The sequence below is a fragment of the Vulpes vulpes genome, chromosome 1 (assembly GCF_048418805.1).
Source record: "Vulpes vulpes isolate BD-2025 chromosome 1, VulVul3, whole genome shotgun sequence".
NCBI classification, from domain to species: domain Eukaryota; kingdom Metazoa; phylum Chordata; class Mammalia; order Carnivora; family Canidae; genus Vulpes; species Vulpes vulpes.
In genome coordinates this window covers 173921056-173940381 of record NC_132780.1, presented here as the reverse complement: position 1 = coordinate 173940381, position 19326 = coordinate 173921056, and the positions used below count along the sequence as shown (strand labels likewise).

At 40.7% G+C, this 19326-nt stretch overlaps 1 long non-coding RNA gene across 3 annotated transcripts in view; it reads left to right on the top strand.

Moving 5' to 3' along the window:
* Positions 1 to 19326, top strand: part of LOC140595438 (uncharacterized) — a 270399-nt gene that overhangs the window by 230214 nt on the left and 20859 nt on the right. For 2 of the 3 annotated variants that reach the window (XR_011997036.1, XR_011997034.1), the window contains one exon: positions 245 to 2069. This is a non-coding gene — a long non-coding RNA (uncharacterized lncRNA). Of the gene's footprint in view, positions 1 to 244; positions 2288 to 19326 lie in introns of those variants that run through there. The other variant, XR_011997037.1, reaches the window with a different exon arrangement.

Genomic DNA, 19326 nt, shown 5'->3' with positions numbered 1-19326 from the left:
TATTAATGCGTTTTGTTGGCTAATATCTTTGTCCCGTGACATAATTATTAAGTGTTTTCCCTTTTATCTTCATTTTAAAATGATAACGTTCTTATGATTGAGTTTCACTGTTTTCCTTGTGGCTCTTAAGTGATGCCAAAGTAACCAGTCAATTCATTAAGAAAACAAATCTGTCAAGTGTTGTGTTTGAGGTCTTGTGGAACAAGCAACTGCCTGACTGACAATGTTGTTTTCTTTCCTCCAGCTTGGTTGGCATTGGATGGGCCCAACCACAGAATATTAAGTACTTATTTTTAAAAACCTACTGCTGACTTGCATCCAATCCGGGTGGCTTTCACAGTACACACAGTAACACCATTCATCACTGCTGGCTCGGAGGAAGACACAGAGCTATGGGGATTTTAGAATCTGAAGTCACATGTAGGCCCCCAACCCTGGGCCTGACCCCACACCTCCCACTGTTTCATCCCTTCACCCCTCAGAGCTCCCTTTGGGAGCAAAATGGGGATTTTTCTCTTCTCTTTTTCCTGTTGAGACTTTCCAAAACTTGGGGCACCTACCGTGCAGAGTCTTTGTGTTAGGGAGAGAACAGTTATTCTGATGGACACATGAAACAGGTAGCAAGGACTTCGGCTGCCACTCCCCAACCGAGGCAGCTCGCCCGACAGCTGCAACTGCTAAAGCAATCTTGTTCTTTTGTTTTCCACACTTAAAGAAAGGCCTTCAGCCAAACTGTCGCCCCTGACCTTGTTTTATATTTCCAACGTGCATTTTATTAACTCCTTTTTCATATGGTACATATGGAGCCCGCCACCAGATGAGAAACTCTGATGGAAAGAGCAGCGGTGAGCAACGAGAGACACTACGCGCAATCTTCGGAGCACATATATCTCTTGTGTTGTTGACCTGAGTTGTGTTGGGGTAAATGAGCTTCATGCATAGATGATCCTAAAAAACGCATTTAGGTTGTGCAGATCACTTAATTAAAAAACAAATACAAACACACCTACTATCAGCCAGGCACCCAAAGACTTCTTAGAAGAAGTCATTTTGACCGAAAGATTATTGAAGAGAACTAGAGAAATATGCTCTGTTGCGGTGGTGGAGGTTTTATTCTTCAATTTGGCGATTCACTAGGGCTGAATAAGGAAGGCGTGGGGCGTACAGTTTTAAAAAACGAACCCAAATAAAAATTCATCTTGCGTACACTTTCATTGATTTCTAACAGTCCTGTTCTCTACAGAACAACGGCCGGGAAAATAATTTCTGTCTATGTAGGAATGATAGACTGCCCCCCCCCACCCCCCCGCCTTTTTGCTCAAAACCAAAGTTAAACTCCTTTCCCCCCCTCATTTTCCCTCCCGGAGTGTGTGCCTGTGTGTAGGGGTGTCTATCTAATTGGCCACAAGAGGGAATTAAACTAAATAAAATCACTATCCACGGGGGCCTCTAAATATGCCTTTTTAATTTGAAAATTTTTGTGGGTTCCAGTGTAATTCAAGCTTTTCAAGGTTTATTAGTGCATAGTCGTTCGCGGGGCTCACGGAGCTCAAGACACCCAGGCCCGACCTGCGGGCCTGCAACCAGCCAAGGAGAGAAGGCAAGAGGCCCTTCACCCAGCGGGCGCGTGGAAGGGACACAACCTTCCCGAAGGCCTCCCTCAAACCAAACACGTATCAATAAAAGTGACTGAAGGGAGTTGAAGTTGGTAATTTGTGCTGCTGACTTGACACTGTGTTCGTCATCCCCCGTGTGAGGAATTCTGACAATTGGCTCCCCAGCCCGGGGAACACGGGGCTCAGGATGGAGGCTCAGCTCTTGCTCGCCCAGGCCCGGGAACGTCCCAGTGACTCGGTGTTGGCCTCAGTCGGAGTCAAAACAGGCCGCTCTGTGTAATTAATGGCTGCAGGAGGAAACGGACCAATGGCGCCTTCTGCTGTGAAGCTGTTAATGGAGAACTTATGGAGAGAAAGTCAAGTCCTCCCATCCAAATTGGAATGTGAAAGAAATCTGTTGCAAGGTGATGACAGAAATGAAGTAAAACAGTTGTTTCCTGATCCGCGTGCCAGGTGTGTCTCATACTGTGATAAATAAGATCTGCGTCTTACACTCCAGAAATTGGGGGAATATTACAAGCGTTTATTATGGTGAGGCACAAAAAAAATGCACTTGAAATGCTTTGTTTCTCCTGGCACCAAACGGTGAGCAGTTATTGCACAATGCCTGGAGCTGCTAATTCCTTTGTTTAGGTTCAAGCCAACATGGCCTATTAAAAGCTTAAATTCAATTTTATTGTTAAGGTATTTATTAACTGATTATGAAAAGACATTAAAAGACTCATAATTAAGCTCCTAAGTTGCTCCTTCCCTTGATAAATTCTCCTTTCTTACACAATAGGAACTGTCCTTGCACTTCGACCTGACTGTTCGCTCCCTTGGCATTATTATTGGTTTTAGCTCTCCCCTCCGCTCCAGAGCCAGGGCCTTAAATTGAAGGTGTCTGTGAGAACCGGTGGCTTACTGTTACGAGCGTTTCCCCCTGGTTGTGTGCAGTGCTCATGTTCACTTTAAAACCATTGCCATGTTTCACCCGAGGAGGGTGTGTGAATGATTCTTGACAAGTTTCTAAAGTGCCTTTCTGACTTCTTACTTGTTAGAAGGCTGTTGCTAAGATGTTCATGTGCGCACGTGTGAACATGCACACGCAAGTGAATAGGGTATGTCATGTCACCGGGGCACTCATGTGTCTCTTATTTGGGGTTTGATCTTTTGTTAAAATGATCATTCTACGGAAATGATTTTTTTCTTTCTTGCTTTTTAAAGTATTTTGATGTATTTCATTCCAGTCGTTTCCTCTAGAAACTTCAAGAGAAATGCATAAACGATTTTCTTCTTAAAGACAAAAGAAAAATTTTATAAAAAATTACTGAAGATCCTGAGTATAAAATTGAAGTCTTTGGACCATATAATATATGTATAAAAATACACATCTTTTTGACAATGGAGCTCATTTATTGAAACTGGTTAGAAAGTTTTTCAGTAGCAATAACTAATCTTCGGATAAATACCATTAACTGCAATACCACGGGTAGTCAAAGCAGGATTTGAAGCTAAAAAATAAAGGAATTGTAACAACATTGAGAACACAAAATATCTAGTTACTGTTGAGCCATCAGTTTTATTAAAATCTTCGATTTCAGTACCACAGTTCCTGCTACTGTTCAGTCATTTAAAATTGGTTTAAAAGATGAGGAAGCCTAATTTTTAAAAAAAGGCCCCTAAGCATATTAAGGAATTAAACACACTTAAGTAGAATTATCTACATAATGAGTATGACTTAAAAATTATACAGTATCAACTATGCTCTGCTTTCCTCAAGTGTCAACTATAATTTTTGTACTCATGCACATCATCAGGAATTTATAGAATTAGTACTGAGATTTTGAAAGAGATCTGAGTAAGGATCAATTTGAGGAAACTAAAAGTTGGTGCCATTTGACTTTTTTCCTTAAATGTTGAGTTACTAATTTCAAAAAATTTAAATAAATGCTCATGAAAACTCATGTCCTTACCCTGCACAGCTTCTCAAGGTAGATCTCAAGGTAGTTATTGTTAGCCATTTAAAGTTGTCTTGTTTATTTCATAAAAATGTTTCTTGAGAGGTGAATTACATTTTTGAAGTAAAAATAGCTTTTCTTGTATGTTACTCATAATCACTAATATTTTAAATGTCCTTTATGCAATGCTTGTCTAGGAAAAATAAGAATTATATTATCTGAATTATTCTTATTGGAATTAATTTATCCATCATATTTCCTTTATTAGTAAAAGCATAAAAATGGGATTTTGTAGTTACCATGCATCTTGAAAATATAAGATTACCATATTTATTTCTCAGTCTTTCAACAAGGTCTTTCTTTCTTGCTTGCTTGCTTGCTTGCTTGCTTTCTCCCACTGACTGACTCACCAGAGCAGGACTGTGTACCTACACTGGGCACTTTTGGATCCTATGGACTAAGGATAGTAAAAGCAAGGTACTTGTTCTTGAAAAATCTCCTCTAAACAGAGGACTAGATGAAGAAAGAAGACTGAAAAAAAAAATGACTGAACTATCTATTTTATTTCATCATACTTTGAGTAGAGAACCAGAGAAAAATAGTCTACAAATAATTCAGATTTGATTGTAGATAAAATGATTTATCAGCTTGTCTCATCTCTTGTCTTGTTGACTGCTCTCCAGGTCTCTCTTTTCTGTCTCTGTGTCTGCTCCTTTCTCGCCCCCTCCAATACATACATCATGTCTAAAAACAACCCCAGGCCCATAGTCCTCCTCTAGTTCTTCCTGATGTCCAATCAGTGTCAAATTGCAGCCTCTCTGGCTCTAGATGATCAGCTTTGGGCAGAAGAAAACACAATTCCCACAGAAGGGTGTCTCTGCTTCTGTGACCTCTGGATCTGTGTTGTGTACCATGCTTAAAAAATGCAAAGTAGGCAAATGAAGAACTCCCACATCTCTCCAGAACCCCCCCCCCCCCCCCAGTCCTGGGGGTGCCAATGGGAAGGATAATGCAGCCATGAAGGAGCTGTCTCTTTATAAGAGCACTCTCCACCCCCTCCCACTGACCCAAGCCAACGGCATTTGCCAGGCAAATATTATCTGGTGCCGGGCTGCAGCCAGCACACCTCCCACTGCTTGAATCAAGGCCTGTTGGCAGCTTTAGAAGTGAGGTGTCGCTAACTGACGTGTAATTATGGTAGACAGAAAAATGTAGACGTGTTAGCAAAGTCAATATTATGGAGACCTCTGTCTTCCCAAATATTGTAACTAAAAGATATTTCTAGGGTAGAGCCCATTACATTCTCTATTTTTATGACCAGTCACAAATGTATTTTTTATTAGCTGGTGTGTTCAATGTTTTGAATGCATAGCCCTTATTTTCAATCTCATTTTAGTTTGTGGTAAGTGCAAAAGGATTTTTGCTGACTTGAAATAGTGAGGCTGCTCTCTGTTCACTGAACTGCAGGGCCTGTGGCATTGAGACTTTATTCCATAGCCTTCTTGTGACTCTTGACTGTAAATTAGTCTGTGAAGTGGTGTTTATTGCTAAACCATGAGGTTAAGACAGCCTAATTATATGTTTGTGCAGGAGAAAACACCGTGCCCCACCGTGAGCAATTATCCTATCCCCCTCTCATAGCTTCATCAAGCTCCAGCTAAGAAGAATGAGGAGATGGCCTGTCTTCACCACAAACTTAGCAACCACGCATTTTCAGTGTTAATTAGAAATTTTGTTCACTGGAAGAATGATTTCTTAAACATAATTCAGCCTTTAGCAGAGTGGAGGGCATCTGGGAAGGCTACTTGAGGTGTCTTTATGGATTTGATTTCTAATTCCACCCACGGGACAAAGCATGGGTGGGACTCTTGCCATACTCTCAACTTCGTTGCATGATGCCATTTCCCCCTTTTTATACACATGGCAGGAGAAGGACTGTTAGGAAACTGTGGCTCTGTGTAGTGCTTTTTTTTTTTTTTTTTTTTTCCAGAAATGAAAATCCTGCTTATCCTAAGGGACTTTTTCTTCTGTTAAGAAGGATGTAGCGAATGAAAACCAGAACGAGATCAACAGGTCAATGTCTTTAAAGTTGGTCATAAAATGTATCACAACAAAGAATCCGTAGGGTAGGAATGGCATGCCAGAGTACCTCTGTCTTTGTTCTTGGACACTTCTCTGTCACAAGGGCAGCATACTTCTGTTTCTCTTCAAAAGCATTTGGCTCATATTTTTTCATACACAGGCACATGCTGAAGTCTTACAATGCATAGGTTCAATTTCCTCTTAGGAAAATAAAAGATGCCCTTCATGTCTTCTCGCACTCAACTAGAAATGCTCATTGTCATTGAAACGAGCTGAGGGAAGAACCAGTTCTCTAAGAAACAGCATCCCAAGCATAGTCCAGTCTGCTCTGAGATGATGGGTTGCCTCTAGGGAAATAGACAAATAGACTTCTCATTATTAGCAAATTTCCAAGCTATCACTCAGTTTTCCCCTCTTTATCCCATTTCTATGAGTTTTGTTTCTAGGATGAAATAACACTCTTTCCTTCTCCCCCCACCCCCCTTTCAGCTCTCAACTCTCTTTCCTTCTAAAATAAGACTAAAGCAAGACTTTTTTCCTTCTTGATTAACCCTTCTGGGTTCTCCAGTAGCTTAACCTAGTTTCTTTCTTTTTCATTGTCCAGTTATTCATGTACTATCCTGGGAATACAGGCTAGAAAAGCAGTATGGAGAGGAGGTTGAATGCTTTTCAACTCCATTTATTTAAGGAACCTGAAACTTTTACACCATGTTGTAGGCAGCCAAACACTCCAGGGTGATCCTTTGATGGGTATATTCCATCTTTCTCTCCTTCCCACTCTCTTCATTGCCTGTTGGGGGAAGATGACTGGGCTTTACTGAAGCTGGAAGAGCTGTTTCTAGTTTCTTCATTATTTTTAATTTCTTTTCAAAAACTGCCCAAAAGGCTGTGTACTTCCCAGTGAAATCATATCAGGGCCCATAACCACCCTCCTTTTATTCCATGATGTGTCCATGACTTTTTCTAGCTGGAAACCTTTGATCTCTTGGCTAGCAGGGCCTCTCATATTGTAAGCTCACCCATTTAACAAAAATCTGTTTAGCACCTACTATTGGCCAGACCTTATTCACATAAATGATTTGTGCCATGCTGCTGGCTTCTTGGGTTTCTTTGTGCTCTCCTACAGCATATCTTTGTTTTTTGACATGTGAAGTTTTTTGGTTTGATTTCAAATTTTTGGAAACAAACAGTTTTCATCTCATGAAGCATAATTCTTAAGAGTGAGAAATAGACTTGCGTAGGGGTGTGTTGATATGATCAAAGATTCTGAAGAATCATGATCTCGTGGGGTGGTGGGGGCAGGTGCAGTGCCATGTCAGCAGTCTCCAGAGGGGACTCTGTCACACTTTAAACCATGACTACTTCTTTGACATACATCCTGCTTTAGATTTCTCTTTACATCAGGGAGCCACATGAAAAAGGCAGGGCAATTTTTTTTTCCATGGGAATCAATTGATTTGCTAATGAATAAATTTCAACAGGGCCCCTTTAAGTTTGGGAACTCAAATTGGGTCTGGCTGCAGAAAGCACAGCTATAACCTCTGTACCATATCTCTTCTCTGAAGGCCAGAGTTTAAATCCCTAAGTCCAAGGTCACACAGCTGGTACATGGTCAACTGGGGCTGGAGCACAGGGTTCCTTAGTTCCACCTCAGCACTCAAACCACACAGCCCATGGGGTGACCTGACAATGTAGTTTAAGGTACCACATGCCATTTTATTGGTTATCTCTTAGCCTCGACTTTGTTCAACAGTTAATAATCTTTAGAAGTTTTTCAAAAGGATTGCCAGAATGTTCTTCTCCACGTCCATTTGAAAGCCTAGAAATAAACCTTGAGATAAAATTCCATAGCTTCCTGTATTAAATTCCTGCTCAACTTCACCTCATTTCTGCCTTAAATTTCAGCTTTGCAGTCTTGGGGGTTATTGATAATGAGTTAAAAGCTAGTTGACTCTAACTTATATAAAAACATGCAGGTACTATGCTTTGTGCTGGTGTCAAGGAGACAGGGAACTAGTGTTAAAATAGAGAAGTCTATGGAATAAAAGGGTGGCAGCTTCAGACATCCAGAATTCCCAGGAAAGGAGCCCCAACAGGGAAGACCACTTCCTTACATGGTGAGCTGGTGGGTTGGAGTGAAGACTTGAGGCCAGGCTTTGGGAGGCAAAGAAGGCACTCATGAGAGAAACCACCACCAGATGTGGTGGAAAGGACATGGGCATAGTAGGTGCAGAGCTCAGGTTTGAATATGGGCTCTGCCCCATTCTAGCTGTGTGGTCTTAGGGCAGATATCTAGCCTTTATGAGGCTGTCTTCAAATATTTAAAATGGGAATAATAGTGTCTAATTCACAGTGAGCAATGACTAGAGAAGGAAAGGATAGGCTGGGTGTAATATGTAAAGCCAGGCCTGGGATGCTCACTACATGCCCATTCCCCTTTGTCCTTATAGGGAAGTAACAGTCTCACCGATCCCCTTCATCCCAGATGCCTGCTGACATGCATTAGACCACTGATTTTCACACTGCTGTTTGTGACCCATTAATGAAAAATCAATTTATTGTTCATGGCTGTGTTAGGTTGAATAATAACACCCCTCCCCCAATGATGTACATATCCCAATCCCCAGAACCTGTGTATATGTTACCTCACATGGTAAAAAGGACTTTATAGATGTGATTAATGGTCTTCAGATAGGATGATTATTCTGGATTATCTAGGTGGGTCCAGTGTAACTACAGGCATTCCTTTAAGGGGGAGGCAAGAGGATCAAAGAAGTAGATGTGACAGCATAACTAAGAAGTTGTTGGAAATATGTGAGGAAGGGGCCGTGAGTCAAGGAATTCAGGTGACCTCTGCAAGCTGGAAAGGGCAAGGAAATAGGTTCTCCTTTCAGAGCCTCCAGAGAGAACCAGCCTGGCTGATGCCTTGACCTTAGCCCATTGAGACCTGATTTTAGAATTCTGATTTTCAGAGCTATAAGATACTACAGTTATGTGGCATCAAGCCACTAAGTTTTTGGCAATTTGTTACAGCAGCCATCATCAACTAATACATTGGCCAACATGTTTTAACAAATGAAATAGAACAGCAAATACAAGTGGGGTTTCAGTTCGTAGGCATGTGTGTGTGTGTGTATGCTCAAGTTGCTGAATGTGTGCATACATAACCACAAGCATGTACATAGCCCCATATGCACTGGATTGCCATGGTATTGCATGGAATCTGTAACTGCAGCTTTTGGAAAAAAGAGACCGAAAGCCACTGGCCAGGGCCTCCCTCGGTGTTGCTGGATCAACACCTCTTGCTCCTCTGGGCTGTGCTAATAGCTTAGGGAATCCTTGCTCTCAAGAGTGGCTGAGTTGGCAAGACCATATTGCCTTTCCCAAACCTTAATTATTCTTCACAGCCAAAGCCAAATGAAAGTCTGGCATACAGGAGAGGTATGGGGAAAGTGCTGATTTGGGCTAGAGAGCAACATATGAGCTCATCTGCAAATCACGAGGTTGTGTCTGACAGTATTCCACATTAAAGTTGGGAGTGGTTTTGCTGTTGGTAACATGAGCCAACTGTGAGGTAAACTGAGGTACAGGAGGAATAAGCTGCAGCTGGAGGAGCTATGTATGTCTGCACTTGGCACATGGTAGGTATGTTGCTAATAGATTCTTGCAGGAAATAAAGTAAAAATATACCAGGACCGATAGTAACTGGATTTTGTATTTGCAGGTGTGGTCTGTGAACTCAGAATGAGTTCTCTTCAGAATGCAGACAGGACTTTCCTTGAAATAAAAATGTAACTCCTAAGTGTGGAGTAAATCTAAACCCAATGACTGCAACAACCAGTGAGCCGAGTCCTTAATGACAGACTTTCAACATCAAACTCAATTTCAGGGCAAGTTTTGTCAATGACACCTCCTATGTCTTAGCATCAAGTGGTGGGCAAGATTTTCCAATAATAATTTCTCCTGCTGGAATGTGGAGAGTGGTCTCCAGTCCCACCAGAACTTGTAAAGCCTCAAGAAGACCTCTGTCACTCTGCCTTAATGAAGTCACATAATGGCTTCTCCTAGATTCCCCCCCCACACACACCCATTATCTCCTCTCTTTCTACTAACTAGATATATTATCAAGTTCCTTGTCATGCCTGGTGACTTGATCAGGTCTTTAGGAAGCAACATAATACAAAGGTTAAACAACTAGGTTTTGACATTAGGTTGGGTGGTTACATCACAGCCCATGAAGAGTTACTGAGTTTCCCCAAGCTTCAGCCTCCTTGCCTATATGCCAAGGTAGTCATAAATATCTACCTTATTAGGTTTTTGCGGGGATTAAATGAGACATCACACAAGTGCTTGTTACAAGGTAGCTGTTGTTAATTTTCCTCTTATGCTAAATTTGGATCATGGAAGTATAAAATTATCCATAAACATTATTTTTATGACTTTTTTTTACTAATCTGAGTGCAATGTGAACCCACCTGAAGAGACTGAAGATGTAAATATCTTTTGCTGTTGTCTTCCTCATTTAAGAGGTCAAAACATGACAACTCAGACTGACCCCCAAAGAGGCTCATGATCCTGTGCTTTCCTCTGAGAAATGGCAGGTAAAGATTACTATCTTAAAATGGTGCAATTCAATTTTTATAATTAAAACAAGTCCAGGATGATTAAATAAATTTCCATAATTGCATAAAGAACCCTCACAATTTGCTGCTTCATTTTGATATAAGATAGCCAGGGAATTGGTATATTATAATTTCCTCTCTTTGTGCTCCAGTCAAATTGCCACACATCTGTGCCTTGAAGAGCTTGGAAATAAATAATAAACCTACATTCAGCACCAACTCCTTGCAACTGCGTTTTTTGTCACCTATAAATCTTGCTATGAGTGTGGCCAAATGGCAACCAACTAATGAAATCCATTCTGGAATTTCAAACTAGAAACTTGTATCTTGTAAAGCCACCGAGCATTTGCTTAGGAAAATAATTTTGTTAGCAGTTTGGGGAAAAAACCTAGAAATTTCTATCAACATGGATGATCATTTAAAAAATGACTTTCCAGTACATGGTAAGTTAAGTAGTTTCATCATGTTAGGATTATCTCAGTGATATATCCATATATTACCTTGTTAGGAATAGTGTTCGTCTTAAACCACCCTTGCGTTCCATATATAGAAATCCCTGTTCTTAACTTTGCAGAGATACTGAATTCCTTGGCTTCCTCTTTGCAAATTTTGGCAAATGCAAAATGGAAGAAGTATCAGAATACCTAAGATAGGAAAAAATGTCCTCATATTGAAAAGAAAAATATTGATATACTCCTGGAAAAATTCTAGTTTAGCCAATTAAGCTTGTAAACAGAAAGGCAAACTTGTAAACAGAATGGCTAACAATAAATAACTGGAATCCAGAATTTAATTTAAATAGCTTTCACAAAATTAAACTCAATTTTTTAATAGTGAGGTTAATACCATTTTCTTAATTTCATTTGATAGAACTGTTTTCCAAATAGGATCTCAACTACTCAGCCATTGTGTAATTCACTATGATAGTATTCCTGCAGCTATCAAAAACTGGCTTGATCCCCGAGCTAGCAAATCCCTGCAGATTTCTTCATGTACAATATGGAGAAATGTGAATAAATGATTGTTTATCTTGTTCTATTGATATTGCTTTAACAATTGCTCCCAAAGAGGGTTGACTAATGAATCAATGGCAGCCAAGAAAGAAGTGGACAGTGGTACTAGAGGCTCTGTCTCTGCTGTGGCTATGAAACCATTGAAGACCTTAGATCAGATCTGTGGCAAACACAGAGCTGGAATGTTGCACAAGTCTAAAATGGGAGTAAATATTGAAATGGCAGGCTATAAAAAGGAGCCAAAACCATGTGCTAAAATTTAATAATGAACAATTATATATTTGTATTCAAAAACCAATAGCATAGCTACCACATGATTGCACTTCTCTTGAGAGCAGTGATAAAAATAATAGGCCATGATAATACATAAGATAATATAAAAATGACATGATTAACAGACTGTGCTTGCTGAATGCAATCTATATTCAAGCACTCTTAAGTGCTTGAGCGTTCCTTTAGTTCCTGTGGAAAATAACCAGGTATGATAAGAGTCAATACAGGGATCCCAGGTGGCTCAGTGGTTGAGTGTCTGCCTTTAGCTCAGGGTGCAATGTCCAGGTCCCAGGATGGAGTCCCACATCGGGCTCTCCACAGGGAGCCTGCTTCTCGCTCTGCCCATGTCTCTCCCCCTCTCTCTGTGTATCTCATGAATAAATAAATGGAATCTTAAAAAAAAAAAAGAGCTATTCAGATGAGAAGTGAGTCTCACTCTGTACTAACTACCAACAACTACATAACTGAGTCTAGTCCTCGGTGCCTTTTAAGAAGGGCATTATTAAGGAAAAAGTCTGAGAGGTTATTAGAAGAGCAGCTCTGTTTGAGGAGAATGAGCTACTTTAGCTTGGAGCTGAGGCAGCAAAGTAGCTGGTTTTATCTACTTTGATGAGGATCAAGTGGAGGAAGGAGGACAAGAGTAGCACCACAGGGTAGAGGAAAATGTGAGGAAGACTCTTGGCTTTCTAGCAATCAGAGCCATGTGACTACCACTGAGCATTATGTAATGGCATGTATTCAAACTGAAGTAGAATGTCCATTTTTCAGAGACCGAGATATTATAATTTGCCTTATATGCAAGATCACAAAATTAAATGGGAGGATAGAATACATTTATATGTGCACCTATATCTACGTATCTATGCATCTATGTATGTATGTACTCATCTATCTATCTACCTACCTATCCATCTATTGGTTCTACTTCTGTAAGTGCTTTATGGATTTCAAGATACTTACCACTATAATCATCCTTCATGTGAGCTTTTTTCAGCTCTATCATTTGTAATGCTAAATGTTCTGTGGATAGTGATGTTGAAATTCCTGCCCCTTCTTTGCCTCCTTTCCTTCTCCGCTGAGGTAGAAAGCATGGGGATCAGGTCTTTCTTGTGTTCAGAGAAGAGCATAATCTTGGAGTCAGGCTGAGGGGGAATTCTTTCCTTATGATTTCAGTATAATCAAAACGGCTATTAGGATGGCAATTATACTCCTAGGTCATTTGCTCTTTTTTGCTTTGTTCTGCAATTCAATCCTGCAGTTGCTTAGAACGCAACTTCCTTGTGCTTTTACACTCGAAATATTAAGAAAAGTGCATGTTTTTCTGTCAGGGAAACACCCACCCCTGGCATCTTGTGTCCTGAGAATTTTATGATGATTGTAAGTTCACTGGAGAATGGGGGGTACAAAAAAATCTTTGGGTAAAGAAGTCATTGAGGTATTATTATGCATACTTCACTATTCATAGCTGCAAAAGGCAGTCCTGGTCATCAGCTGTTTGTTTTCAAATTCATGCTCTGCCCTTCCCACTCTGCTCTGTCCTCTGAGGGGCTGGCTCCCCATGACTACCTTACTTAGGCTCCCTTGTTAGCTGTCTTCAGGGCGGTTCAGCCAATAGAAGCCTTGGAGGGTGACTGAAATGTAGGAAGAAGGGTGAAGTATGGATTTTTATTCTCTCTTTCTTTCAGATGACAACTGAGGCCCTGGTTGTGTTCTGTCCACAGTTCCAGATCCTTCACGATAGATATCCCCTTTATGGTATCAGCTTCCACTGAGAGCTTCCCCCATGGTGCTACTTTCTATTGAGCAGCCCTGGCTCCCTTTCCTGGGTCTCTCCAGTCCTGGGCCTGGTGTGGCATCCAGCTTGGCTACTGACCACATTTTCTCACCATATGGGTCAGGTTTTTCAGCAATACCCATGCCCTTGGAACTACTTCCTGATGTAAATCCTTCTTAACAAACTCCCTTACGTGGGTTCTTGTTTCTTAACTGGACCCTGACCAACGCAATGTCTAATCAAGACTTGTCACAAGCAATATCAGGGTTGAGTGCCAAGAAACAGTAGATGTTGGCCTATAAGTTATATACGGAAATGTCAGGCTGGATCCTGAGAAGAAAGAAGTTCTGGATCTTCCTGGCATCCATGGCTGATGATGTGGAACAAAAGTATGTTAGATACAATAACCTAACTAAAATGGCTCACATCAAATAGGACTTTATTTTCCTACACAACAAGTGCAGAGGCAGGTAATTGCTGGTCCTTGTTGAGCTGCTTCACATTATCAGGGTTTTAGGCTGGCTTCTCTGTTGTCCTCTGAGGAAAGTGGTTCTTTCCCTCATGGTCACAGGGCAGTTGAAGCTACGTCCATCTTGGAGTTCCAAGCATGAAGCAGGAGGATAGGACCAGGAAGACACTAGCTGTGTCTGTTACTTTTTATTAGGAAAGTAAAAACATCAGGGCACATTTTTCTTTTATGTCCCTTTGGCCACACTGGGTTATAAGGTCACCATTAGCTACAAGTGCAGTTGGGAAAGCGGGATATAGCAGTGTCATGATGGACATGGGGGACAGAGAGCTGCTGCTGGCAGTGGTATAGCCAATTCCTTTCCTGTTTTTATTTTGTTTCAGGATTCAGTTCTTTCTCATTGCAGGGTTATATGTAAAATCTCAATGCATATTTTTGAATGAGTGCAGAAGTCAAAATTTAGTTTAAGTCTTATTTCTTTTCTTAGGCAAATGTCAGCATTGAAGAATTTCATTTATTTATTTATTTATTTATTTATTTATTTATTTATTTATTTATGATAGTCACAGAGAGAGAAAGAGAGAGAGAGGCAGAGACATAGGCAGAGGGAGAAACAGGCTCCATGCACCAGGAGCCCGACGTGGGATTCGATCCTGGGTCTCCAGGATCGTGACCTGGGCCAAAGGCAGGTGCTAAACCGCTGCGCCAACCAGGGATCCCCATTGAAGAATTTCTTTAGAGTTTCTTACTAATAGCATAGCTATGTAGCAAGCACCAATGATCACTTTGGTGTCTACAGGAGGCAGTTTGTTCCAGGGAAGTCTGCTTTGCTATGTGATGGGAGCTCATGGGATGCAGGTGGAGGGGTTTGAATGTCTCCCTCCAGAATAACCAAATATCCACATGGAAGAAAGTTCTAAGCTTAGGCAGGTACCCTGAGGAAGCCGAGTTCTGTTTGGCATGGAAGCCGGTCATTTGGGTGGAAACATGAATTAAGAAGTTGGGCCCTTTAATCAGGGAAAGATCTGCTGCCTACCTAATGCAAGATGTTTATGAAAAGTAACTGAGTATTAAACCAAAGCAACCAATAATTAAAATAAGAGTTAAAAATTGATTTCCATGTCCTCTCTCATAGTCCTTTTAACTCCTCTATGAGCAGCTGCAAACCCAGTGCAATAATGGTTGCCAGATGCTGTTTCTTGGTGAATGTGGATCATCTGCTATTGGGGGAGGGGGACAGTGCATTTATTAAATGTATGTCTTGTTCAAAGTTACCATTAAGGGAAAACTTTGAAAAAAGCAAATTGCTTAACAATCACAATGGAAAAAAATCAGTATCTTCTACATTTTATGTCCAATGTAGGCAATTAGAAATATTTGTGGTTAAAACAAAATGTAGAGCCCTTCTGGGTTTAAACCATTACAAGTATATACTAGTACCACTGTGGGTTCCTTTTTATAGAGCTCTGTCGAGATTGCAGAGGATGAGGACAGAAAAGTACAGGCCCCTTGTGGTCTCTCTGGAGAATTGATATCTTTGGTGGAAAAAAGATCCTGCTGGCAAATGGGCCTTAGGTGGTCATGTTATACCAAGACTCTTGTTTTCTAGGCTCTGTCTTGTATTCATCACCTCTTATGATACCATTGGATCAAAGATAGAATTTTAAAGATGAAATGGATTATAGGAGGCATTTAATCAAAAATTTTGTTTGACAGCTTTTTTTAACTGGTATCCCTGCTTCTACGCTTATGCCTTCCAATCCACTGTCTCACATTGCAAACATTTCTCGCATGGCTTCTCACTGCACCTTGAATACAATCCAGACATCTCTCTATGGTATATGATGACCATTTTGGACTGTTCCCAACTTCCCTTTGAATTTGATGTTGTATTCTCTTCCCCCTTGCTCAACCACATTGGATTCTTTTTCTTCCTGAAGCATGCCTGCTTCATCTTACCCAAAGGACCTTTGTTCTTGCTATTATCTCTGCCTGGGATGCTCTACCCACCATCCATCTTCACATGGTGAGTTCAGTTTCAGTGACACCTTCTAAGGGAGGCTGTTTCTAACTGTTCCATGTAAGGCTCTCTGCCCCATAGTATTCTATCATAGCCAGAAAGATTTATTACATGTGTGGCCATTCTCTTCACCTGAAGTTATATTATTCATAATTTACTAGTTTATTGTTTGTCTTCCCTTTCTGGAATGGGAGCCTGGTAAGAACATCAATCTCATCTATCTGGACTATTAACATATAACCCAGCACTCAGGATAGGAACTAATGCACACTAAGATTTTGGTGGCATCTCCATGTAAAGGGGACATTTGAGTCGCTAGGAGAAACTTTGAAATCATGTGTACTTATTCAAATGAAGTTATAGAGAGTCATCTTGAACCAATGCCACTGTTGCCACCACCTATACAACTCAACTAAAAATTCAGTTCAACTGCTTTCTGACAAATGGTGTTTGGGGCTGGGGTCAAGTATTAACTAATGATGGTTTATCAGAATTCATTTGTTATGCTGCCCAGGGCAGATTTTGCTTATGCTCTATTTGAACAGGAATAATAATGAATCATTTGGTTTTCTCAGGAGGGTTCCCCTTGGCATTTTGGTATGGACTTCAATTGTGCCTGACTCTCCTGAGCATTAATAGGACATTTAACATCCTTAGCTCCTGCCCACTGATTGTCAGAAGCATTCTCTCATCACTATGACAACCAAAAAAACACTCACATTTGCAAATGCCCCTTAGAGGAATAGTGATATCAAACCTGAAACCTTGATTAAAAGGTATTCCTAGTGTGATATGAATCAACCATCTGAATTGACTAAGACATAGGGAAACATGCCTCCTGTTAGTTGCATTTTGGTGAGGTGCTTCATCATCCTCTCTTGCTGCAGGCCCTGTGAAGACTCCCTGGAAGACATGGTGTTGAGGCAGGCAGACCCAGGAAAGTGAATAATCTTTGCTGGAGCAAAGCCTAGTTCCTGCTCACACAGTAGTTTTCTTATTTGGGTACTGGGCTGAAATATATTAAGGTCTGAGCCTGAGAGCTCCTCAAAAAACAAATTACCATTATTTCCCAAGTGCGCCTGAGGCCATTGCTTTGCTATTGTTCCTTATCCAGTAATGTGCTCCTTCACTTCCTCCATATATGCTACATACTCATATACTCCTGCCTGCCTTCATACATTGTGAGGATATCAGGGTTAGGACAATGATTATTATTTATTTTTGTATTTTGTGTCTAGTCAAATGCTCACCTCACAGTAGAATTAGAATACAAATTATTGGTGTGGTGTTTGGGATAAAAATTCTCAGATCTTTTTTGATAGATGATGCTGTGGGTGTTAACTACATTGCATTGACTTCTTCACTGGAGGAATGAAGAAACCAGATTGAGTTCTGTTCCCTAGAACAAGTGGTGATGCTGATGATGCTGATGATGACATTGATAACGCAGTAATGGCTAAATTGACTGGGTACTTATGTTTCAGACACAATTCTTAACAATCTATATATTTTAACTCATTTAATTCTCACAGTTACTTAATAGGTGAATATTATAACCTCATTTTATTTGTTCATTCATTCATTCACTTATATTGAAATATAGTTGACATACAGTGTTACATTAGTTTCAAGCGTACAACATAGTGATTCAACTTCTATAGGTGAGCTATGCTCACCACAAGTGTAGCTACTATCTGTCACCATACAGCACTATTACAGCATCATTGACTGTATTGTCTATGCTGTGCATTTTATCTCTGTGACTTACTCATTTTATAACTGGAAGCCTGTACTTCCTACTCCCCTTCACCCATTTTGCTCACATGACCCCATTTTATACTAACAAAAAGAAAACAACACAAAACTAAGGCACAGAGAAAATAAGTTGCCCAGGTTCATAAGTTGTAGAGCTATGAGTCTCTTCCCATGAATACAAAGTAGGCAACATGAGCAAGAGAAGTGGGCCAGGTCCAGGAGGTAAGCAGGGTAGTGGGGACAGTGGTAATGTGGAGGGGCAGACATGAGTCATCTTCAACCTTTGGTGGCCAAGTGGGAAAGTGGCCTGGTTTACTGTTGCCTAATCTTCTGACATCTTTTCAAGGGATGCAGACAATCTACAAAATCTCTCAATTTTAAAAGGTTGACTAAGTTTTTAAAAATATCCCATGATCCACATGAAACATTACCATAGTAGAACTCCATGTTTCTGACTGTAAGATTTTCCTATCAAAATAAAGATTGTAGGTTCATGTCAAAAGTAAAACTCTAGATTTCAGGTAATTAATAAGATGGGGTGAGCCGGATTTTCTCCATACTCTTTTGGCTCCAAAAAGTTCCTCTTTCTGTTTTCCCAAGTCACAAACATCTGTTTATGGCCATCCAGCTAATTGGGCCCCATTGAGTGTTCTAATGAGGGCAGAGTGAGCAAGCAAGTGGATTTAATGCCCGTGGAAATGCATGTTTCTAATTGTGCATCCAGTGAAGGTGGAAAGGTTAGAGTAATGAGCTGCTCTCAAGAGTTCTGGCCAAGAGAGAAAGGGCTTTGTTGTTTCACATTTCATCTTTGTTATTGTCACTGAGATATGCACTTATTTCCACCATGGCATTGATTGCCAAGAGGCTCTGCTATTACATTTCATTATCATGCCATTTCTGAAGGAGGGGAGTCTGTTCTTACTAAGCAGTGACAGTGTGCAGGCAACCATAATCGCCCCTCTCTCTGCTGCACTCCTCAACATCTTGTATACAGCTGTGAACGGCTGTGGAATTGCCAATTAATCTAGGGGAGGTTTAGTGAAGGAGGGGGTGCTGTACTGTACAAAGGGATAGTTTCTGAGTTTTCCAAGTGGCATTTCTAGAGAAGAAATGCTAACTGAAAGATCCAGGCAGACGAGGAGACTGTCAGTTTTATGTTTCAGTGGGGGATTGACATTTCTAAATGGTTCCTCTCATCCTGCGTTCTCAAGTAAGCATGGAGGCAGTGTCCAAATCAAAAGGCTGGATTTAGAGTCTCTAATCCAAGGGATTAGAGCTCAGACTGTGTGGTTGTTTGAAGACCTTGAGAAGGCCTGCTTTAGTTGAGTCACACTCAGTTCATTTAGTGACCGTTGATGGTGAAGACGAGAGGCCATTTCGGAAAGGAAGGGTTTCTGTTGCAGGGGGACAGAAATCTTTGGGTCCTGGGGGCACAGGATCATTGGCTGTGGTAAGAAGAAGCTTTCACTTTCAGTGCTGACGAATATCTTACATTTTCAAGCTGTCACAAAAGAAATGAAATCACGGAATCATGATTTCTGTTTCAGAATTCAAATTTCTGACTGTTTTAAGAGTTTATTTTTTTCATTATGCCTGCTTTCAGCCACCCTCACTAGTCACATTGTGCTAACCATGTGTCTCCTTAAAGTTAACATTCCCTAGGTTAACCCACCTTGAAGGTGGTTTGGGGTTAAAACATAATGTAACTCCTGATGTTTGACTGTATTTTCAAAAACAAGGGAAATGAGATAAAATTCCAAAC